Raw genomic sequence first — 25,825 nt, 5'->3', positions numbered from 1 at the left:
CTTTTGCCCTTGTTTTGGACTCTAACTTGCATGATTTGAATGGAACTAACCCGGACTGATGTTGTTTTCAGCAGAATTGCCATGTGTTATTTATGTGTAGAAACAAAAGTTCTCGGAATGACCTGAAACTTCACGGAACATCTTTTTGGAAATAATAAAAAATCCTTGCAAAAGATGAAGACCAGGGGGCCCACACCCTAGCCACGAGGGTGGGGGGCGCGCCCCCTACCTCGTGGGCCCCTGGAGCTCCTCCGACCTCAACTCCAACTCTACATATTTGGTTTCGGAGAGAAAAAATCAAGGAGAAAGATTCATTGCGTTTTACAATACGGAGCCGCCGCCAAGCCCTAAAACCTCTCGGGAGGGCTAATCTGGAGTCCGTTCGGGGCTGCGGAGAGGGGAATCCGTCGCCATTGTCATCATCAACCATCCTCCATCACCAATTTCATGATGCTCACCGCCGTGCGTGAGTAATTCCACCGTAGGCTTGCTAGACGGTGATGGGTTGGATGAGATTTATCATGTAATCGAGTTAGTTTTGTTTGGGTTTGATCCCTAGTATCCACTATGTTCTGAGATTGATGTTGCTATGACTTTGCTATGCTTAATGCTTGTCACTAGGGCCCGAGTGCCATGATTTCAGATCTGAACCTATTATGTTTTCATCAATATATGAGAGTTCTTGATCCTATCTTGCAAGTCTATAGTCACCTGCTATGTGTTATGATCCGGCAACCCCGAAGTGACAATAATCAGGACCACTCCCGATGATGACCGTAGTTTGAGGAGTTCATGTATTCACTATGTGTTAATGCTTTGGTCCGCTACTCTATTAAAAGGAGGCCTTAATATCCCTTAGTTTTCGCTAGGACCCCGCTGCCACGGGAGGGTAGGACAAAAGATGTCATGCAAGTTCTTTTCCATAAGCACATATGACTATATTCAGAATACATGCCTACATTACATTAATGAATTGGTGCTAGTTCTATGTCACCCTAGGTTATGACTATTACATGATGAACCGCATCCGGCATAATTCTCTATCACCGATCCATTGCCTATGAGCTTTCCATATATTGTTCTTCGCTTATTTACTTTTCCATTGCTATTGCTATCATCACTACAAAATACCAAAAACATTACCTTTGCTATCATTACGTACTGTTACCGTTACCACTACTTTCATATTACTTTGCTACTAAATACTTTGCTGCAGATATTAAGTTTCCAGGTGTGGTTGAATTGACAACTCAGCTGCTAATACTTGAGAATATTCTTTGGCTCCCCTTGTGTCGAATAAATAAATTTGGGTTGAATACTCCACCCTCGAAAACTGTTGCGATCCCCTATATTTGTGGGTTATCAAGAATTTTTTATGGCGCCGTTGCCGGGGAGCATAGCCCTATTCTTTGAGTCACTTGGGATTTATATCTGCTTATCATTATGAAGAACTTGAGAGATCCAAAAACCAAGATTTATCCCTCAACTACGAGGGGATGTAAGGAACTGCCATCTAGCTCTGCACTTGATTCACCTTCTGTTTTGAGTAAGCTTGCGACACCTAAACCTGCTTCTGCTATTCATTCTCATATGTCACATGTTATTGATGATGCCACTTCTACTATGCATGATACTTATGATGAAACTACTTCTATGCTTGATACTACTGTGCCACTTGGTGAATTTCTTGATGAACAACTTGCTAGGGTTAGAGAGAATGAAATTATTGAAACCGATTATACTGAAGATAGTGATGATGAAGACTCTCCCCCTAATAAATATGAATTACCTGTTGTGCCTGAGGGTTATGTTCTAGATGAAGAATCTGCTAGAGCTATTTTTGCTTGTAATGATAGAAGCGATCTTAAGAAGTTATTAGCTAAATGGAAGCAGCAATCTCTTAATGCTAGAATGAAACCTGATCCTGCTTTTGCTACTTCACCTATCTTTGTTACTGATAGGGATTATGAATTCTCTATTGATCCTGAGATAATTACTTTGGTTGAATCTGATCCTTTTTATGGCTATGAATCTGAAACTATTGTGTCACATCTTACTAAATTGAATGATATAGCCACCCTATTCACTAATGATGAGAGAACCCGCTACTTTTATATCCTTATAATATTTCCGTTCTCATTAAAGGGTGATGCTAAGATATGGTTTAATTCTCTTGATCTTGGTTGTGTGTGCGTAGTCCCCAGGATATGATTTATTACTTCTCTGCTAAATATTTCCCTGCTCATAAGACACAAGCTGCTTTGAGGGATATATATATATATATATATTATTTTGTGCAAATTTAAGAAGAGAGTCTCCCACAAGCTTGGGGGAGGCTTCTCCAATTACTCAATGCTTTGCCTGATCATCCTCTTAAGAAAAATGAAATACTTGATATCTTTTATAATGGACTAACCGATGCTTCAAGAGATTACCTGGATAGTTGTGCTGGTTCTGTTTTCAAGGAAAGAACACCGGATGAAGCTGGAATTCTATTGAATAATATGTTGACAAATGAAAATAATTGGGCACTTCCTGAGCCAGCTCCCGAGCCTATTCCTAAACCAACTCCTAAGAAGAGGGGAGTTCTATTTCTCAGTCCTGAAGATATGCAAGAGGCAAAGAAATCTATGAAAGAAAAAGGTATTAAAGCTGAAGATGTTAACAATTTACCTCCTATTGAAGAAATACACGGTCTTAATTTACCACCTGTTGAAGAAACATATGATCTCAATCCATTACCTATTGAATAAATACATGGTCTTGATAACCCGACATAGGTAGTAAAGGTAAATTCTCTCTATAGATATGATAAAGCTGAAATCCCTCTTACTAAGTTTGCTAGCCAATGCTTAGATGAGTTTGATAATTTTATGGTGAAGCAAGAAGATTTTAATGCTTATTTTGGTAGACAATTGAAATACAATTCAAATATGCTTGAACACTTGGGTGATTATATGGCTAATGTTAAAGGTGAACTTAAACTTATTAGTAAACATGCTTCTATGGTTACCACTCAAGTAGAACAAGTACTTAAAGCTCAAAATGATTTGCTCAATGAATTGAATAGTAATAATAATGATTATGCTGTTAGAGTGGCTACTAGAACGGGTAGAATGACTCAGGAACCTTTGTATCCTGAAGGCCACCCTAGAGAATTGAGCAAGATTCTCAGAGAAATAATATAGATGCACCTAGTCCTTCTAAAAGGAAGAAAAAGAAAAATGATAGGACTCTTCATGCTTCCAGTGAACCTATTACTGAAACACCTGAGAATCCCAATGATATTTCTATTTCTGATGCTAAAACACAATCTGGTAATGAACATGAACCTAGTGATAATGTTAATGATAATGTTCATGATGATGCTCAACCTAGCAATGATAATGATGTAGAAATTGAACCTGCTGTTGATCTTGATAACCCACAATCAAAGAATCAATGTTATGATAAGAAAGACTTTGTTGCTAGGAAACATGGTAAAGAAAGAGAACCATGGGTTCAGAAACCCATGCCTTTTCCTCCCAAACCATCCAAGAAAAAGGATGATGAGGATTTTGAGCGCTTTGCTGAAATGATTAGACCTATCTTTTTGCGTATGCGATTAACTGATATGCTTAAAATGAATCCTTATGCTAAGTACATGAAAGAAATTGTTACTAATAAAAGAAAGATACCTGAAGCTGAAATTTCCACCATGCTTGCTAATTATACTTTTAAGGGTGGAATACCAAAGAAACTTGGAGATCCAGTAGTACCTACTATACCATGCTCCATTAAAAGAAATTATGTTAAAACTGCTTTATGTGATCTTGGAGCCGGTGTTAGTGTTATGCCTCTCTGTTTATATCGTAGACTTGATTTGAATAAGTTGGCACCTACTGAAATATATTTGCAAATGGCTGATAAATCAAATGTTATACCTTTCGGTATTTATGAGGATGTGCCTGTTGTAGTTACAAACGTTACTATTTTAACGGACTTTGTTATTCTTGATATTCCCAAGGACGATAGTATGTCTATTATTCTTGGAAGACCCTTTTTGAATACTGCAAGGGCTGTTATTGATTGCAACAAAGGCAATGTCACTTTTCATGTTAATGGTAATGAGCATACGGTACACTTTCCGAGGAAACAACCTCGAGTCCACAGTATCAACTCTATTGGAAAAATTCCATCGATTATTATTGGAGGTTTTGAATTTCCTCTACCTACTATCAAAAAGAAACATGATATTCTTATTGTTGGGGATGTGCATATTCCCGTTGAGGTAACATAGTGCTATTCGAAATTTCTCCGGTTCCATGTTGTCGGTGTCAAAACCGGCGGATCTCGGGTAGGGGGTCCCGAACTGTGCGTGTAAGGCGGATGGTAACAGGAGGCAGGGACACGATGTTTTACCCAGGTTCGGGCCCTCTTGATGGAGGTAAAACCCTACATCCTGCTTGATTATTCTTGATAATATGAGTAGTACAAGAGTAGATCTACCACGAGATCAGAGAGGCTAAACCCTAGAAGCTAGCCTATGGTATGATTGTATATTGTCCTATGGACTAAAACCCTCCGGTTTATATAGACACCGGAGGGGGCTAGGGTTACACAGAGTCGGTTACAAGGAAGGAGATCTACATATCCGTATTGCCAAGCTTGCCTTCCATGCCAAGGAGAGTCCCATCCGGACACGGGACAAAGTCTTCAATCTTGTATCTTCATAGTCCAACAGTCCGACCAAAGGATATAGTCCGGCTGTCCGGAGACCCCCTAATCCAGGACTCCCTCAGTAGCCCCTGAACCAGGCTTCAATGACGATGAGTCCGGCGCGCAGTGTTGTCTTCCGCATTGCAAGGCGGGTTCCTCCTCCGAATACACCATGGAAGAGTTTGAATGCAAGGATAGTGTCCGACCCTGCAAAATAAGTTCCACATACCACCGTAGAGAGAATAATACTTTCATAAATCTAATCTGCTGACAGGTTTTGATAGTATGACATCACCTCATGGCCTGGTTATTATTCGAACCGCTTTTCTCAACCAGCTCCGCACATATCGTGAGGCGGTTTTCTTGATACGTCTTGTCAAAGCAGAGATCGTGTTCCCCTTATCACGGGATTCTCATCAATATGGACGTGGGTAACCCAACCGCGCCATTAATTGCGGCGCCTGGGGAATAAGCGGTTTTGCCAGGTAAGTGGGGAGGCGCATCGCCTCTTCTGCCCTTATAAAGGGACAAAGATTCACCCTTTTTACCCACGCCTTCTTCCTCCTTGCTTATCCATTCTCACGCACTCGAGCTCCAGCACCCAAGTTCGCGTCTTTCTCCTTAAAACACTCCAAGCATGTCCGGAGCGGGAGGCAAGTGGATGGTCTCCTCCGTCACGGAGGAGAACATCACAAAGCTACTGGAAGCCGGATATCTGGCCGCGGACATCGCGCACCGGCTGCCAGATGCGAGGCAGATCATCCCTACCACCAAACCCCATGAGAGGGTAGTTTTCCTTACCCACTTTGTCCGCGGACTGGGATTTCCCCTTCACCCGTTTGTCTGCGGGCTCATGTTCTACTACGGGCTGGATTTTCATGATCTGGCCCCCAATTTCATCCTCAACATTTCGGCGTTTATCGTCGTGTGCGAGGCCTTCCTCCGCATCAGGCCCCACTTCGGCCTGTGGCTGAAGACCTTCAATGTTAAACCGAAGGTGGTGGTCGGCCAGCAAGCAGAGTGCGGAGGCACCATGGTGGGCAAAATGCCTAACGTCACCTGGCTCGAAGGCTCCTATGTGGAGACCATAGAGGGGTGGCAATCGGGGTGGTTCTACATCACCGAGCCGTGCGACACCAACTGGGTGGCGGCTCCCGAATTTCGATCTGGAATCCCCACGCGGCTCACCTCCTAGAAAGAGAAGGGCCTATCCTAGGGTTCCCCGGTAGAGCTGACCGGACTCCAAACCTGCATCAAGAACATGATGAGCAAGAAAATCAAGCTCGTCAACATGGTCCAGGTCATGCTCTTTCGCCGGATCCTCTTGTGTCCACGACGGGTATTCAATTTGTGGGAGTTTGACCCAGCCAAACACCAGACACTGCAAGAGCTCTTCGACACGACGCACAAGGACGTCTGGAAGGTGCTGTTCAAGGGCGCCGAGGTACCTCCTCCCCTTACCAAGGACCGCGGACTCAGCGCAAAGTGCCATGCCAATCCGGTAAGTTTTTATATCTCACATGATATTTATTTGCCCTAGTTTAATCATGTGCGGGATCTAAGATTCCATGCCATTAACAGGACTGGGTAGAGACATCGGAGCAGATCGATTGCCCAACCCCCTGCCTGAAGATTCTGCAGATGCTCTCCTAACAGAGATGCTGGTTCCAGCGCCTTACGAGGTGCCGGTGAAGAAGGCCAAGAAGAAGGCCACGGGGACCCGAAAGGGTCTCCGGCGCAAGGTTATATCGGACACATCGTCCGATAACTCCGAAGCGCACTCCTCCCATGAAAACGAGGAGGAGGAAGAGGAAAGTTCTCCCCCAGCCGGGGAGACAAGAAAAGGAAGGCCGCCCCAACCGGGGAGGCCGAAGGGTCCAAGAAGGGAAGGACCATCCTTCCGGACTGCTCCACGACGGCCGCCCACAGCGACGACGAGTGGTTACCCAGGGACAAGCCCCTCGCGAAGTCGTAAGTATCCGGATACCATAGTAATTCATGGTATGTTTTATTGCACTGCTTCTTCTTACGCCGAATATGATTATGCAGTCCGTCCCGAGCCCGTATCGACGTATCTTCGTTGGACGGTTCTTTGGACTCGTCGAATATGAATAGCGATTCACTTCCGATCGCCTCCACCCCTTGACCTACGAACAACGTCGAGGTGTTGTCTCAAAAGGCATCGAGCTGAGGGGAGGTAGTCCTGGGGGCGCCTCGAGGCGACCTTCCGGACCCTGGGCGCAAAGGGAGCAAGACTCCCACGGGCTCCAAGTTCGGCCCCCAGCCGAACATTGCGCCGGAACCTTCGGTGGTTCCAGACTCCGGCGGGCGACCCCCCGTTAAGAGGGGCAAGCCTCCCGTGCCAGTGGCCTCTGTCCATCCAGAGGCACCGGACAACTTGCTGGAAGCGCTTCGCAACGCTTCCATCGACGAAGAGCACCGCACTGTCATGAGTGCGGTGATCGAGAAAGTTCAGTCCGCCAAAAACAGACTGACCGAAGCTTGTGCCAGCCACCTAACATGCTTTCAGGTAAGCAATCAAAATATAGGAAAATGTTACCGCATAGACAGTAGCCCCTGATGCTCTATTTGGCGTTCGTGAAGAAAAACCAAATAGAGGGTCAAATAATGACTCAGGAGTCTAATCAGAATATGTCTATGTGCATATGCAGGCTTCACTGCTGGCCGCTGCCGCACGTACTGCGGAGGTCGCTGCACTGAAGCAGGACCTTGAGCGGTCCGAGGACGAGCTCAGCCTTACCAAGAGGCAGCTCGAGGAGAGCAAAGGTAAGCAATACCTTGTCTATATATTAAAAAGAAATTTGGTTGTAAAATAATAGGATCATCATGAATTTGCCAGGGGCCACGACCGAGGTGGCGACCCTGAAGAAGGCGATGTCCGAGGCCGAAGACAAAGTGGCCAAGGAGCGCATTGAGCGGGAAAAACAAGAAGCCCGGGTAGGTGATACGTCTCCAACGTATCTATAATTTTTGATTGCTCCATGCTATATTATCTACTGTTTTGGACTATATTGGGCTTTATTTTCCACTTCTATATTATTTTTGGGACTAACCTATTAACCGGAGGCCCAGCCCAGAATTGCTGTTTTTTGCCTATTTCAGTGTTTCGGATAAACAGAATATCAAACGGAGTCCAAACGGAATAAAATCTTCGGGAATGTGATTTTCTCACCGAACGTGATCCAGGAGACTTGGACCCTACTGCAAGGGATCAAAGAGGAGGTCACGAGGGTGGGGGTGCGCCCCCCTAGGGCGCGCCCCGCTGCCTCGTGGGCCCCTCGGTGCTCCACCGACGTACTCCTTCCTCCTATATATACACACGTACCCCCAAACGATTAGAACAGGAGCCAAAAACCTAATTCCACCGCCACAACTTTCTGTATCCACGAGATCCCATCTTGGGGCCTATTCCGGAGCTCCGCCGGAAGAGGGCCGTCATCACAGAGGGCTTCTACATCATCATAGCCCCTCCGATGAAGTGTGAGTAGTTTACCTCAGACCTTCGGGTCCATAGTTAGTAGCTAGATGGCTTCTTCTCTCTCTTTGAATCTCAATACAAAGTTCTCCCCCTCTCTTGTGGAGATCTATTCGATGTAATCTTCTTTTTGCGGTGTGTTTGTTGAGATCGATGAATTGTGGGTTTATGATCAAGTCTATCTATGAATAATATTTGAATCTTTTCTGAATTCTTTTATGTATGATTGGTTATCTTTGCAAGTCTCTTCGAATTATCCGTTTGGTTTGGCCAACTAGATTGGTAGTTCTTGCCATGGGAGAAGTGCTTAGCTTTGGGTTCGATCTTGCGGTGTCCTTACCCAGTGACAGAAGGGGCAGCAAGGCACGTATTGTATCGTTGCCATCGAGGATAACAAGATGGGGTTTATTTCATATTGCATGAATTTATCTCTCTACATCATGTCATCTTGCTTAAGGCGTTACTCTGTTTTTAACTTAATACTCTAGATGCATGCTGGATAGCGGTCGATGAGTGGAGTAGTAGTAGTAGATGCAGAATCGTTTCGATCTACTTGTCATGGACGTGATGCCTATATACATGATCATGCCTAGATATTCTCATAACTATTCTCAATTCTGTCAATTGCTCAACAGTAATTTGTTCACCCACCGTAGAATACTTATGCTCTTGAGAGAAGCCACTAGTGAAACCTATGGCCCCGGGGTCTATTCTCATCATATCAATCTCCATCACTTTAATATTGTTTTGCTTTTTTACTTTGTCTTTACTTTTTACTTTGCATCTTTATATCAAAAATACCAAAAATATTATATCTATCAGATCTCACTCTCGTAAGTGAACGTGAAGGGCTTGACAACCCCTAATCGCGTTGGTTGCGAGTAGCTATCGCTTTGTGCAGGTACGAGGGACTTGAGCGTGGGCTCTTACTGGATTGATACCATGGTTCTCAAAAACTGAGGGAAATACTTACGCTACTCTGCTGCATCATCCCTTCCTCTTCGGGGAAAACCAACGCAAGCTCAAGACGTAGCAAGAAGGATTTCTGGCGCCGTTGCCGGGGAGTCTACGCAAAAAGTCAATATACCAAGTACCCATCACAATCCCTATCTCTCGCATTACATTATTTGCCATTTGCCTCTCGTTTTCCTCTCCCCCCAATTCACCCTTGCCGTTTTATTTGTCCTCTCTCTCCCTATCCTCCCTCTCTATTTGCCTCTTTTGTCCGCTTGCTTTTTTTGTTTGCTCGTGTGTTAGATTGCTTGTTTGTCGCGATGGCTCAACCAAAATTTGCTGATCTTCACCTTAAAAGGTTAGAGGAGATCGAAAACAACGTTTGGAAGTTTATGGTTTTGCAATTTGAGCATAATAATTTCTTTAGAAACGAGCTTAAGGAACAAAAAAGTTTTATGAGTTATATGAATAAAGAGCTTGATGATATGTCTAAAGAATTTGAGGGTATAAGATCCCAGATTGCTCGTCTAGAGAAGATGACTGCTGAAATTTCGGATATGCAAGCCACCTTAGTCAATAAGATGGCCGCTAAACCGAATACCTATGAAAATCAAGATGAAGATCTAAAAGTTATTGATGTGTCTCCAATTAAATCTTTATTTTGCAATATGAATCTTGATGAAACTGAATATGATCTTCCTTTACCTAGAAGGCGTTCTAAAATTTTTGAGTGTTTAGATCTTAATGATGAAATTGATGAAAGTGGGATTGAAAGAAATAAAAATATAGATGTTGCTAAACCCACTATATTGGATTTCAAGGAATTTAATTATGAAAGTTGCTCTTTAATTGATTGTATTTCCTTGTTGCAATCCGTGCTAAATTCTCCACATGCTTATAGTCAAAATAAAGCCTCCACCGAACATATTGTTGATGCCTTGATGCAATCTTATGAAGAAAAACTTGAGTTGAAGGTTTCTATCCCTAGAAAACTCTATGATGAGTGGGAACCAACTATTAAAATTAAAATTAAAGATCATGAATTTTATGCTTTGTGTGATTTGGGTGCTAGTGTCTCTACTATTCCCAAGACTTTGTGTGATTTACTAGATTTCCGTAATTTTGATGATTGCTCTCTAAACTTGCATCTTGCGGATTCCACTATTAAGAAACCTATGGGAAGAATTAATGATGTTCTTATTGTTGCAAATAGGAATTATGTGCCCGTAGATTTCATTGTTCTTGATATAGATTGCAATCCTTCTTGCCCTATTATTCTTGGTAGACCTTTCCTTAGAACGGTTGGTGCGATTATTGATATGAAGGAAGGGAATATTAGATTTCAATTTCCATTAAAAAAGGGCATGGAACACTTTCCATGAAAGAAAATAAAATTACCATATGAAACTATCATGAGAGCCACTTATGGATTGCCTACCAAAGATGGCAATACCTAGATCTATCCTTGCTTGTTATGCCTAGCTAGGGGCGTTAAACGATAGCGCTTGTTGGGAGGCAACCCAATTTTATTTTTATTCCTTGCTTTTTGCTCCTGTTTAGTAATAAATAAATTATTTAGCCTCTGTTTTGGTTGTGTTTTTTGTGTTTAATTAGTGTTTGTGCCAAGTATAACCGTTGGGAAGACTTGGGGAAAGTCTTGTTGAACTTGCTGTAAAAAAACAGAAACTTTAGTGCTCACGAGAACTGTTGTAATTTTTATTTTAAGAGTGCTATTTAGTTAATTGTTTTTGAAGATGATTAATATATAAATTCCTCACGTCCAGAAATTTATTTTAGAATTTTTGTGGTTCCAGATTTTGCGCTAGCTACAGATTACTACAGACTGTTCTGTTTTTGACAGATTCTGTTTTTCGTGTGATGTTTGCTTATTTTGATGAATCTATGGCTAGTAAAATAGTTTATAATCCATAGAGAAGTGGGAATACAGTAGGTTTAACACCAATATACATAAATAATGAGTTCATTACAGTACCTTGAAGTGGTCTTTTGTTTTCTTTCACTAACGGAGCTCACGAGTTTTCTATTTTGAGTTTTGTGTTGTGAAGTTTTCAAGTTTTGGGTGAATTCTTTTGATGGATCATGGAACAAGGAGTGGAAAGAGCCTAAGCTTGGGGATGCCCATGGCACCCCCAAGATAATCCAAGGACACCAAAAAGTCAAAGCTTGGGGATGCCCCGGAAGGCATCCCCTCTTTTCGTCCACTTCCATCGGTAATTTACTTGGAGCTATATTTTTATTCACCAACATGATATGTGTTTTGCTTGGAGTGTCTTGTATTATTTGTGTCTTTGTGTCTTAGTATGCCACAATCATCCTTGCTGTACACACCTTTTGAGAGAGCCATACATGAATTAAAATTTGATAGAATACTCTATTTGCTTCACTTATATCTTTTGAGCTAAGTAATTTTGCTCTATGTGCTTCACTTATATCCTTTGAGCTAAGTAGTTTTGCTCTATGTGCTTCACTTATATATTTTGAGATAAGTAGTTTTGCTCTATGTGCTTCACTCAGATCTTTTAGAGCACGGTGGTGGATTCGTTTTAAAGAAACTATTGATCTCTCATGCTTCACTTAAACTAATTTGAGAGTCTCTTAATAGCATGGCAATTTGCCTAATAATAATATGCTTGGTATTCAAGATTTGTGGAACTTCTTTTGAGTGTGTTGAATACTAAGAAAAGATTGAAGCATGATAATTGTTTTGAGATATGGAGGTGATAATATTAAAGTCATGCTAGTTGAGTAGTTGTGAATTTAAAGAATACTTGTGTTGAAGTTTGTGATTCCCATAGCATGCACGTATGGTGAACCGTTATGTGATGAAGTCGGAGCATGATTTATTTATTGATTGTCTTCCTTATGAGTGGCGGTCGGGGACGAGTGATGGTCTTTTCCTACCAATCTATCCCCCTAGGAGCATGCGCGTAATACTTTGCTTTGATAACTTCTAGATTTTTGCAATAAGTATATGAGTTCTTTATGACTAATGTTGAGTCCATGGATTATACGCACTCCCACCCTTCCACCCTTGCTAGCCTCTCTAATACCGTGCAACTTTCGCCGGTATCATACACCTACCATATACCTTCCTCAAAACAGCCACCATACTTACCTATAATGGCTTTTCCATAGCCATTCCGAGATATACTGCCATGCAACTTTCCACCATCTAGTTCATCATGACACATCCATCATTGTGATATTTCTTAGCATGATCATGTAGTTGACATAGTATTTGTGGAAAATCCACCGTTCATAATTCTTTCATACTTGTCACTCTTGATTCATTGCATATCCCGGTACACCGCCGGAGGCATTCATATAGAGTCATACTTTGTTTTAGTATCGAGTTGTAATCATTGAGTTGTAAATAAATAGAAGTGTGATGATCATCATTCAATAGAGCATTGTCCCAAATAAAAAAAGAGAAAGGCCAAAGAAAAAAAGAAAGCCCCCCCCCTAAAAAAGGGGCAATGCTACTATCCTTTTTTCCACACTTGTGCTTCAAAGTAGCACCATGATATAGCGAATCTCATATATTGTGCTTCAAAGTAGCACCATGTTCTTCATATAGTGAGTCTCATATGTTGTCACTTTCATATACTAGTGGGAATTTTATGTTTTAGAACTTGGCTTGTATATTCCAATGATGGGCTTCCTCAAATTTCCCTAGGTCTTCGTGAGCAAGCAAGTTGGATGCACACCCACTAGTTTCCTTTGTTGAGCTTTCATACATTTATAGCTCTAGTGCATCCGTTGCATGGCAATCCCTACTCACTGACATTGATATCTATTGATGGGCATCTCCATAGCCCGTTGATATGCCTAGTTGATGTGAGACTATCTTCTCCTTTTTGTCTTCTCCACAACCACCATTTCTATTCCACCTACAGTGCTATATCCATGGCTCAAGCTCATGTATTGCGTGAAGATTGAAAAAGTTTTGAAAAAGTTAGAGTATGAAACAATTGCTTGGCTTGTCATCGGGGTTGTGCAAGATTTAAATACTTTGTGTGGGGAAGATGGAGCATAGCCAGACTATATGATTTTGTAGGGATAACTTTCTTTGGCCATGTTATTTTGAGAAGACATAATTGCTTTGTTAGTATGCTTGAAGTATTATTATTTTTTTATGTCAATATAAACTTTTGTCTTGAATCTTTCTAATCTAAATATTCATACCACAATTAAGAAGATTTGCATTGAAATTATGCCAAGTAGCACTCCGCATCAAAAATTCTCTTTTTATCATTTACCTACTCGAGGACGAGCAGGAATTAAGCTTGGGGATGCCTGATACGTCTCCAACGTATCTATAATTTTTGATTGCTCCATGCTATATTATCTACTGTTTTGGACTATATTGGGCTTTATTTTCCACTTTTATATTATTTTTGGGACTAACCTATTAACCGGAGGCCCAACCCAGAATTGCTGTTTTTTTGCCTATTTCAGTGTTTTGGATAAGCAGAATATCAAACGGAGTCCAAACGGAATAAAATCTTTGGGAACGTGATTTTCTCACCGAACGTGATCCAGGAGACTTGGACCCTACTGCAAGGGATCAAAGAGGAGGTCACGAGGGTGGGGGGCACCCCCCTAGGGCGCGCCCCCCTGCCTCGTGGGCCCCTCGGTGCTCCACCGACGTACTCCTTCCTCCTATATATACACACGTAACCCCAAATGATCAGAACAGGAGCCAAAAACCTAATTCCACCGCCGCAACTTTCTGTATCCACAAGATCCCATCTTGGGGCATGTTCCGGAGCTCCACTGGAAGAGGGCCGTCATCATAGAGGCCTTCTACATCATCATAGCCCCTCCGATGAAGTGTGAGTAGTTTACCTCAGACCTTCGGGTCCATAGTTAGTAGCTAGATGGCTTCTTCTCTCTCTTTGAATCTCAATACAAAGTTCTCCCCCTCTCTTGTGGAGATCTATTCGATGTAATCTTCTTTTTGCGGTGTGTTTGTTGAGACCAATGAATTGTGGGTTTATGATCAAGTCTATCTATGAATAATATTTGAATCTTTTCTGAATTCTTTTATGTATGATTGGTTATCTTTGCAAGTCTCTTCGAATTATCCATTTGGTTTGGCCAACTAGATTGATAGTTCTTGCCATGGGAGAAGTGCTTAGCTTTGGGTTCGATCTTGCGGTGTCCTTACCCAGTGACAGAAGGGGCAGCAAGGCACGCATTGTATCGTTGCCATCGAGGATAACAAGATGGGGTTTATTTCATATTGCATGAATTTATCTCTCTACATCATGTCATCTTGCTTAAGGCGTTACTCTGTTTTTAACTTAATACTCTAGATGCATGCTGGATAGCGGTCGATGAGTGGAGTAATAGTAGTAGATGCAGAATCGTTTCGATCTACTTGTCACGGACGTGATGCCTATATACATGATCATGCCTAGATATTCTCATAACTATGCTCAATTCTGTCAATTGCTCAACAGTAATTTGTTCACCCACCGTAGAATACTTATGCTCTTGAGAGAAGCCACTAGTGAAACCTATGGCCCCCGAGTCTATTCTCATCATATCAATCTCCATCACTTTAATATTGTTTTGCTTTTTTACTTTGTCTTTACTTTTTTACTTTGCATCTTTATATCAAAAATACCAAAAATATTATATCTATCAGATCTCACTCTCGTAAGTGATCGTGAAGGGCTTGACAACCCCTAATCGCGTTGGTTGCGAGTAGCTATCGCTTTGTGTAGGTACAAGGGACTTGAGTGTGGGCTCCTACTGGATTGATACCTTGGTTCTCAAAAACCGAGGGAAATACTTACGCTACTCTGCTGCATCATCCCTTCCTCTTCGGGGAAAACCGACGCAAGCTCAAGACGTAGCAGTAGGCGAGGTGCAGCAAGAGCTCAAGGCTCTTGCCAAAAAACACGAGTCCTTGGAGCTTGACTCTAAGACGCGAGAGTCCGAGCTTGCAAAGGCGCTCGAAAGCGCACAGAGCGCCAAGGCTGAAGCCCACAAGGCCCTCCAGGAGATTAATGCGGTGAAGAAGATAGCAGCGGGTAAGGCATTCATTATGCAAAGCAAGCATGTGAGGGAAACTTTCCTTTTAGTTACCCGAGTTTGGAGCTCTCCAGGAGCGTTCGCAGATCTTCCCCGCAGTGTGCTCGATGCCGCGGAGTTTTACCGAGCAGAGGAGGGGAGCTCGATGGAAAATTTGTTCTGGTGTCAGTATACTGGGACCGAACACCCAATGCCCTTGGGCGACCAGCTGAAGCAACTGGTCGAGCTTCACAAGGCGGCCGAACAGGCCATGAAGGGTCTTATAGTCCGGATGTGGCTTGGCGATCCCCTGCCTAGCAGCTACTTTGGTCTGGTGAGGTGGATTGTGGATGCCTGCCCACGGCTTGAAGTCATAAAGCGGTCCGTCTAGATCGAGGGTGCGCAGGGCTTTTGCCCGGGCGAAGCTGGACGCCGTAAAGCTGGTGAAGGAGGGGCCGCCGGAGGGCAAGGAGCATCGCTGTCCCGAAATGTATTATGACAATGTCCTGAAGTGTTCCTGCCTTGTGGCGGAGGAATGTGCTAGAGATGTAATTTTTGAATTAACATGCTCATGTGATCTTGTAATGTGAAACGAGTTCATTTGCGCTATGCAACGCTTTTTGAATTTAAAATATTACCTTCTGTGCGACCGTTTATAAAATCTGAGAGTTGGCCAGTCGTCGGCTTCTGCCCCCATGTAACTAGTACTGGGGTGTTCAGGATAAACCTGAGCACTCTTTATCTGAATTTTGGGTCCTTTGAGGGAGGTGTTCAACACAACGAACCAGGCAATCGGACTATAAGGCTTTATCACTCTCAGTTAGCCATAGAAGTCTACATTTTTAAATTTTGGCGAAGCCCCTAGTATTCGGAAGGCCGAATTTGGGGCTATATATACACCTAAGTCGGGCAAGGCCGACTCCTCGCCCGAAGCAAAAAAAGTCTTTAAGGACTTGAGACCTCTCGAACAGCGACCAGCTCTCGCCTTATCATGACCGTCAGTTTTTGGCTTTCTCTACTAAGGTGCTCGTCCGGAAGAACCGGGACACAATCGCAGTAGTTCTCCCAGTGCTACCTTAGCCGATATAGCGGAACGTAAGGTGCCAAAACATGGGAGCCGGGCAAACCCAACTATTGACCCAAGACATGATTCTGAGCTGATGCATATAATGCTATAAGTTCGGGGTGCTGCACTGTCGAAAGTGTTCGGACTTCTCACGCCGTATTATGGGGTAAACGAAAGCCCCTGGCGTATTGACCGTACCAGAATGTACGGGTGCAAGTTGTCGTAAATGAACATATAAAAAAGGATGGATAATGCAATAATAGACTAATTCTATGCATTGTTATTTTAAATAATACGTCGAAGCGTACTGATACGAGTAGTGCAATAAGCAAAAAATAGGACTATTTGACATGTCCTATTCAAGGGCAAGCTGCGTATGGGTAGTAAAAAGCGGGTATATCGATTGTTATTAGAGACCACATGAAGATGTGGGTGGCTAAGAAAAATTAACTCTCTTTTGTAGGGAAAGGTCTCCAGCCAAAAATCAAAGGCTTCTGATGCTTATGCTGGGGACCTAAAACATCTTGTGGGACACAAGATAAAATGTCCAAATGGTCTTACTATGTATTTAATTCCAGGATTCCTTGACAACCATCCTATCTATCCTAACCAGGATCTGAACTTTGATAATATGCTTGTTCTTCAAATGTTTATGCTTCACATTTCCCTTGGTGAAGCCTATCCCCCAAACTGCACTGTAGGGTACGACATCAAAGGCTTCTGAGTGGATTATGGACAGTGGATGCACTAACCACATGACTGGTGATCGAAGTCTTCACATGGATTCAACCCTACGTCCATCTGACAAGAGTCACATCACATTTGTTGACACTGGTAAAAGCAAGGTATTGGGTCTAGGTAGAGTTGCAATCTCAAAGGATCAGCACATGGATAAAGTGATGCTTGTTGAATCCCTTGGTTTCAACTTAATGTCTGTCTCAATGCTTTGTGATCTGAACATGATTGTGATATTTGGGAAATATCGTTGCCTTGTTCTTATGGAATCTGACAAGTCTCTAGTCTTTGAAGGATATCGAGAAGACGATCTGTATATGGTAGATTTCTCAGCACGACCACAGTTGGCCGTATGTCTTCTAGCAAAAACTTCAGAGTGCTGGCTCTGGCATCGGAGGCTAGGGCATGCCGGCATGAGGAAATTGTACACTCTAGTGAAGAAGAAGCATGTCGTAGGCATCGAGGGCGTCAAGTTCAAGAAGGATCATCTATATGGTGCCCGCGAAGCTAGAAAGATGACTAGGGCCAAGCATCCATCGAAGACAATCATGACGACATCTTGTCCCTTCGAGCTGCTTCACATGGACTTATTCGGCCCTACTCACTACTCTACACTTACTACCACTGCTTGTCTTTATGGCTTCGTCATTGTTGATGATTACTCAAGATATACATGGGTGCACATAATCCTCTACAAGAATGAAGTGCAGGATGTCTTTAGATGATTCGCCAATCATGCCATGACGAACTATGGCATCAAGATCAAGCACATCAGAAGTGACAACGGCACAGAATTCAAGAACATCGGCCTCGACACTTATCTTGATACATTGGGAATCACACATGAGTTCTCAGCTCCATACGCACCTCAGCAGAATGGCATCGTGGAGTGCAAGAAAAGAACCATCATTGAGATGGCACGAACGACGCTTGATGAGTATAAGACTCCAAGAAAGTTCTGGCCTGAAGCCATTGATACTGCATGCCACATCATCAACTGTGTTTATCTTCACAAGCTTCTAAACAAGACATCATATGAGCTACTAATTGGTAAGAAGCCAAACGTCAGCTACTTCAGAGTATTTGGTGCTAGGTGCTGGATCAAGGATCCGCATCACACTTCAAAATTTGCACCGAAAGCACATGAAGGTTTTATGCTTGGATACGGAAAAGATTTTCACTCCTACAGAGTCTTCAATCTCTTTCACTATAAAGTGGTTGAAACTATGGATGTGCGATTCGATGAGACTAACGGCTCGCAAAGAGAGAACCTACCAAATGTGCTAGATGAAGCCTCACCGAGTGAATCTATCAAGCTTATGGGTACTGGAGAAATCATACCTTAAGAGGCTCAAGCTGAAGAAGAAATCATCATTTCTGCACCTAATCAACCCGAAGACAATGCTCAGCCTGAAGTCAATGCTGAATATGAAGACAACGATCAGCAAGAGCAAAATCTTCGTCCAGTTCATCCTCGTGTTGCAAATGAAGTACATATTGAGAAGATAATTGATAGCATCAATGCACCTGGTCCACTCACTCGTTGGAGAGCAACACAGCTAACAAATTTCTGTGGGCACTTTGCATTTGTCTCTATATCCGAACCTAAGAAATTTGCTAAAGCCTTCATGGAACTCGAATGGATCCGAGCTATGCAAGAAGAGCTTCAACAGTTTGAGCTGAACAATATGTGGGAACTGGTTAAGCGTCCCGATCCTCGCAAGCATAACATCATTGGCACCAAATGGATCTATCGCAACAAACAAGATGAGCATGGTCAAGTCGTCAGAAATAAGGCTCGTCTACTTGCTCAAGGTTACACTCAAGTAGAAGGGATTAACTTTGATGAAACATTTGCTCTCATGGCTAGGGTTGAAGCCATTCGCATACTGTTGGCCTATGCCAACCATCACAACATCCTTCTGTATCAAATGAATGTGAAGAGTGCCTTCCTGAACGGAAAAATTGAAGAAGAAATGTATGTTGCACAACCACCTGGTTTTTAAGACCCAAAGCATCCTGACATGGTATACAAGCTCAACAAGGCACTGTATGGCCTCAAACAAGCTCCTCGTGCTTGGTATGACACGCTCAAAGACTTCCTGAAGAGCAAAGGCTTCAAACCTGGTTCCCTAGATCCCACACTCTTCACGAAGACATACGATGGCGAACTGTTTGTATGCCAAATCTATGTGGATGACATTATCTTCGGCTGCACAGACAAGAAATACAGTGACGAGTCTGGACACATGATGCAAGAGAAATATCAGATGTCCATGATGGGTGAGCTAAAATTCTTCCTCGGTCTTCAAATCCATCAGCAGAGCAACAACATCTTCATATCACAAGAAAAATACCTCAAAGATTGCCTGAAGAAGTTTGGAATACAAGACTGCAAAGGGTACACGACACCAATGCCAACCAAAAGTCATCTAGGCCCCGATGACAATGGTAAAGAGTTCGATCAAAAGGTACCCCACTCCATGATTGGTTCTTTACTCTATTTATGTGCATCTAGGCCAGATATAATGCTTAGCGTTTGCATGTGTGCCCGATTCCAAGCGGCACCAAAGGAATCACATCACTTAGCTCTGAAGCAAATTCTTTGATATTTGGCTTACACCCCAACACTAGGATTATGGTATCCAAAGGGCTCCAAGTTTGATCTAGTTGGATTCTCAGATGCTGATTATGCTGGCGACAAGGTTGATCGCAAGTCCACATCAGGCACATGTCACTTTCTTGGACGATCTCTTGTCTGTTGGTCTTTAAAAAAGCAGAACTGTGTATCCCTCTCCCCTGTTGAATCTGAATAAATTGCTGCTGGATCTTGCTGCGCTTAGTTTCTATGGATGAAGAAAACTCTCAAGGACTATGGCATCCACTTGAAGCATGTGCCTCTCTACTGCGACAATGAAAACACCCTCAAGATTTCCAACAACCCAGTTCAGCACTCGAAGACAAAGCACATTCAGATCCGTCATCACTTTCTCAAAGATCACGTCATGAAAGAAGATATTGATATCATTCACGTCAACACTGAAGAGCAATTGGCAGATATCTTCACAAAGCCCTTGGATGAGAAAAGGTTTTTCAAGTTGCGGTGTGAGCTAAATATCTTAGAATCCTCAAATGTCCTGTAGCTGGACACGCATCCTAACGCTTATGCATGTTGATGACTTAGATGTGCAACACATGAAGTAATGTATCTCTTCAATCAATGAAGACATACACTCTAAGTGTGAATACATCAACGCGGAATTTGACTTCAGAGCGCCACGATAATTGTGCACCGTGTCTGGGTCTAATACTTCCTATACGGTGGGTAACGCCACCACCAAAAACCTTTTGAAGTGTTTAATTTGGCGTCATAATTGCATAGTCTTCGCATTTGGTTTGTCTTCAACATTGACTTGACTTTTAAGTTTATCATCGCAATGTTGAGTTGGTCTTATATATATATATATATAAACACTATTCTGATCACGGGATGAGAATAATATTCTGATCACAACCTGACCTGCCCCGACAGTAGTACGTTGAACTTCCCCAAGTGCTAGGTTGAACTTCCGCCAACATTGCCCAAATGGGGCTTGCCATATACCGTTGGAAAGCTATGGACATGAGTATCATGACCCAAGTTAAATTTTTGGCAAAATGTAAGTTGTTTAAGAGCAGTTTTGAAAATCATTTTTTCTTCATACAAAAAACGTGAATCGTATTTTTGATCGCGTTTCCAAACCGTTTATCGGAATGAGGCAAATAATATGGCGTTGGAAAGCTGCTGAAAAACCGCTCCTTCCATATGTTGAAAGTTTTCTCTAATTCCCTATGGTTAAAGAGTAATTTGGAAAATCATAAAATTTTGCAAACCGAACAGTCGAGTTCGTATTTTTGATGCCATTTCTAAATGGCTAATCCAATTGAGGCAAATGATATGGGGTTGGAAAGCTTATGAAAATGCGCTATTTTTCCATGTTAAAAGTTTCTTATAATTTTCAACGGTTTAAAAGTAATGTAGAAAACGATACAAGTTCCACCGAGTTCGTATTTTCGAGATAATTTTTGAACCGTAGGTCAGAATGCACCAAATGATATGGCGTTGGAAAGCTTGAGGAAATGCGAAACTTTTTGGTATATATTATTGCTCCTAATTCCTTACGGTTTTAAGTCAATTTAAAAAATGGCAGAAAATGTATTTTTGCCATAATTTGTACAAACTTTATCGGAATGATGCAAATAATATACCGTTGAAAAGCTACGGAAAATGTGAAACTTTTTCATGTTGATGGTTTTCTCTGATTCCTAGCCGTTTTCAAGTAATTTTGAAAACGGCGAGATCATTTGTTCTGCCTTTTTCGCGAAACAGATTGTCGAAAATGCACCGCGTGAAGAACTTGAACTTCTCGGCATGCGCACCTGAACTTCACTCTATTTTCATGTATTTTTTTGCTCGCAGCTCTCCATCCACTGCTTGTAGCTCTTCATCCACTCACCAAAATTGAGCAAGTGATATACCGATGGAAAGCTGCTGTAAACACGCAACTTTTCCGTCTTGATCATTTTTTTCATACTCACGACGGTTTATAACATTTTCACCCGAAATTCATTTAGCGTAGTGGTTGAACTTCCTTCTGTTTTCACGTTGAACTTCTGTCGCCTATTTTTGTTTGTAATTTTTCACCCATTCGTCGGTGTTACACAAATGATATTCCTTTTGTACAAAACCCTCTCACAATATTTTTTTAACAAACCTCAATGGCGAGATCATGATTTTTGCGTTCATCGCGAATGGATATGCACTGCGTGAAGTAGTTGAACTTCTGGGGCATGCTTGTTTGAACTTCACTATGTTTTTCACATGTAATTGAAGGTCGGACGTCTAGCACTAGAGTTCTCGAACTTCACTCAGAGAAGCACGTGAACTTCTTGCAACAAACGTTTTAGGCTTTTAGTTTTGCATTCTTTTATCCTCACTTGAAACGCATTCCGCGTAGTAGTTGAACTCCCCGTTGTTTTTTCCTTGAACTTCTGTCACTCGCTCGTTGGCAGATTTTGCTCTTGGGTCGTGATGAACTTGCGTTTTTTGCAATTTTACTGCCTGATTTGTTCGACCTGAACTTCCTCCAGTGCTAGGTTGAACTTCGGCCAACATTGCCCAAATGGGGCTTGCGATATACAGTTGGAAAGCTATGGACATGAGTATCATGACCCAAGTTAAATTTTTGGCAAAATATAAGCGGTTTAAGAGCAGTTTTGAAAATTGTTTTTTCTTCACACAAAAAACATGAATTGTATTTTTGATCGCATTTCTAAACCGTTTATCGGAATGAGGCAAATAATATGGCGCTGGAAAGCTCCGCAAAACCGCTCCTTCCACATGTTGATAGTTTTCTCTAATTCCCTATGATTAAAGAGTAATTTGGAAAACCATTTGGACTTCCACATGTTGATAGTTTTTATAAAATCATTTGAAATGCTCCTATTTTTTAATTTGGACTTCTCTAATTTTTTTTTATAAATGGGGAAACCCTGTTATAAAGATTTTTGAAGTACTTTTTTTATTTGAACTTCTTGCTCAAATTTTTTGAAACTTCCAAATTTGACTTTTACATATTAAAAACTTCATTTGTTAACGTCGACCTGCTTCGGTTTAAAATTTGAAATTCTTATAGAATTTTATCGCGACATTTTATGCATTTTTTGCTTTTTGGTGATATGGCCTAGGCGACCCCTTTTTCATTTGATGATTTTTCTTCTATATATACTATACATGAACTTTGAAATTTTTGAAACATGAACTTCGCGTGCTATTTTTTTATGAAGCTCCATAGTTATTAATCATTGAATTCCATGTTTTTTTGTTTACATTTTTTTGGTTTGAACTTCGATGTTTTTTAACCTGAACTTTCGTAATCACCCCGTTTTTATACACATCTTTTCTTTTGAATCCAAGGTCTGCAAAAATATGCACGACCTTCTTTGAGTTCTTTTAGGTGTGTTTCTTTTTTCTCAACGCACTGTTGTAAATATATATATTTGAACTAGTACCACATTATTTGTATAGAAATTGGATTATTCCCTTCTTAGTTAATTTTCAAATACTTTTATATTTTTACTGCAACAATTCTTTTTGTTAGTGAATTGCCATGAAACAGTAAGTTTTCCATCGAACATGTCAAATGTAATGGTCAGAAGATTATAGTACATCAAGATAATAGGGACCGGCCATTGTCGGTGCCCTGAGAATTAAAGAATGAACTACCAGCATCTACTAAAGGTTGACATTTTGAAGCAACGAACATGCAAGAACGCATCACTGAACAAATTGCTTTTTGAATGTAACACTGAACAAGTTTGCCTGCTAGTTTTGTCTGAACTTTTTTCCTACACTCTTTCCATGGGCATACATACCAGCAGAGAAGCAGCCATAGTTGAACGAGCTCACGACGCTCTTCTAAACAGAGTAGAGGCGAGTAGCTCATGGAGCTGGCCGCGTAGAACGGAAGGAAGCCAATGGAGTCGACGATGGCGGGTCATCCACGACGAGCACCGAGTGGAGTTGAACGGCCTGAGGTGGCATAGTTGAACGACCGAGGCGCTGCAGTGCCAGCTGTAGGTGGTGGACCGTTGTGGCTGTAGGTCGTAGTGCCGTGTGTGGCGAGCTTTAGGTCAACACCTCCTCCAGCTGCAGGTCGACCCTCCCTACAGCTGCAGGTCGATGCCACCTGTAGCTGAAGATAGTGCCCAATCCCCATCAACGGGGCTGCTACCAGCCCCCTCTGTGCGGACGTGGGTTGGTGGCTCCGATCCAGATGACCGGCCACGGCGGCGTCCAGTTCCATCTCTGGCTCAATAGACCATGGGCTTTTGGCGGCGAGCTCGTGTGACCTTGCAGGAGTTAACCTGCTACTGTTCAATGATGTGGACTGCAGCGGCTGCCATATTTTGTTGATGCATATGCGAGGAGGAGGTGAGCAGTAGGACGGGCCAGAGGCATTGGTCAGGAGGTGGAGGAGCAGCGTGGATCCGCTAGTCCGACGCCGCATCAGGCAGTGGTCAATGACCTGATCCACTGCATGAGATGTCCGACGTTGTAGCTATTGCCGAAGGTGGGGGAGACCAAGGCATCGTCGGGAGGTAGGGGACGGGCAGCTCCAGCGCGGAGGAAGGCCGGCGGCGGCCACCACAGCAAGGGCAGAGCAGGAGGTCGTTGGGCGCGGCAGGGGATCGGGCCGCCGCCGTCCCCAGTGGATCCCTGCCGGGGGAGTTCGCCGTCGCGTGGTGGCGACGGATCCAGGGATGCGCGGTGGTTGGGGAGTGCATCACGGTTGGTGGTTGCTCTTTGGGGAAGCTCGACCAAAGCGGCAGTGTGGGGGCGGTGGCTGGGTCACGGTGGCGCGATGGGTTGTTGGGTCTTGGCGGTTGACGGGGTTGGTGCCGGGATCCGCGCGTCGGCGACGGGATCCGACGCGGAGCTGGATCCACGTGGCAGCGACGGGATCTCATGACGGAGGTCTGGGAAGGCAGGGAGGATGGGGGCGGGATGGGATCGAGGTGTGGGGGAGGCGGGACGGCCATGGCATGGGAAGGCGGGTGGGCCGGCAGGGGGGTTGGGGTGCGCAGCGGGGCTGGGGGGCTCGCAGAGTTCGGGAGGGATCCATCGGGCCCTTATAGGGCGCTCCATGATCCAAATAGTTATCTGATCCCAGGATCAGAATAGTGCCACTCTATATATAAACACTATTTTGATCACGGGATCAGAATAATATTCTGATCACAACCTGACCTGTCCCGCTAGTAGTACGTTGAACTTCCCTATGAACTAGGTTGAACTTCCGCCAACATTTCCCAAATGGGACTTGCGATATACCGTTGGAAAGCTATGGACCCCAATATCATGACCCAACTTAATTTTTTGGCAAAATGTAAGCGGTTTAAGAGCAGTTTTGAAAACCGTTTTTTCTTCACACAAAAAACGTGAATCGTATTTTCAATCTCATTTTTAAACCGTTTGTCGGAATGAGGCATATAATATGGTGTAGGAAAGCTGCTGCAAAACAGCTCCTTCCACATGTTGAAAGTTTTCTCTAATTCCCTATCGTTATAGAGTAATTTGAAAAAATGGTAAACTTTCGTAAACCGAATAGCTAAGTTCATTTTTTCGATGTCATTTCTAAACGGCTAATCCAATGGAGGCATATGATATTGTGTTGGAAAGCTTATGAAAATGCGCTACTTTTTCATCTTGAAAGTTTTTTTCTAATTTTGAAGTGTTTAAGAGTAATTTAGAAAATGGTCCAAGTCCTACCGAGTTCGTATTTTCGAGCTAATTTTTTAATCGTGCGTCCGAATGCAGAAAATGATATGGCGTTGGAAAGCTTGAACAAATGGGGAACTTTTTGGTCCCAATTCTTTATGGTTTTAAGTCAGTTTCGAAAATGGCAAAAAACGTATTTTCGCCGTAATTTCTACAAACTTTATCAGAATTGGGCAAATAATATACCGTTGAAAAGCTACGGAAAATGCAAAACTTTTTCATGTTGATGGTTTTCTTTGATTCTTAGCCTTTTTCAAGTAATTTCGAAAATGGCGGTATCATTCGTTCTGCCTCTATCGTGAAACAGATTCTTCAAAAATGCACCGCGTGAAGAACCTGAACTTCTCAGCATGTCTACCTGAACTTCACTCTGTTTTCGACGTGCTTTTCTTTGCTCGCAGATCTCCATCCACTACTCGTAGCTCTCGGTCCACTCCCGGAATTGAGCAAGTGATATACCGATGGAAAGCTGTTGTAAACACACAATTTTCACGTGTTGATCATTTTTTCATAC

At 42.7% G+C, this 25,825-nt stretch overlaps 1 pseudogene; it reads right to left on the bottom strand.

The window, feature by feature from the left end:
• The window catches only part of LOC147976260 (uncharacterized), a 63,115-nt pseudogene extending 39,075 nt beyond the window's left edge, over positions 1 to 24,040 (bottom strand).
• Between the last annotated feature and the right edge of the window lie 1,785 nt (positions 24,041 to 25,825).

The sequence above is a fragment of the Triticum urartu genome, chromosome 4A, assembly GCF_056163025.1.
Source record: "Triticum urartu cultivar PI428250 chromosome 4A, HENAU_Tu73, whole genome shotgun sequence".
In the NCBI taxonomy this organism is placed as follows: domain Eukaryota; kingdom Viridiplantae; phylum Streptophyta; class Magnoliopsida; order Poales; family Poaceae; genus Triticum; species Triticum urartu.
This window is presented reverse-complemented; position numbering and strand designations above follow the sequence as displayed.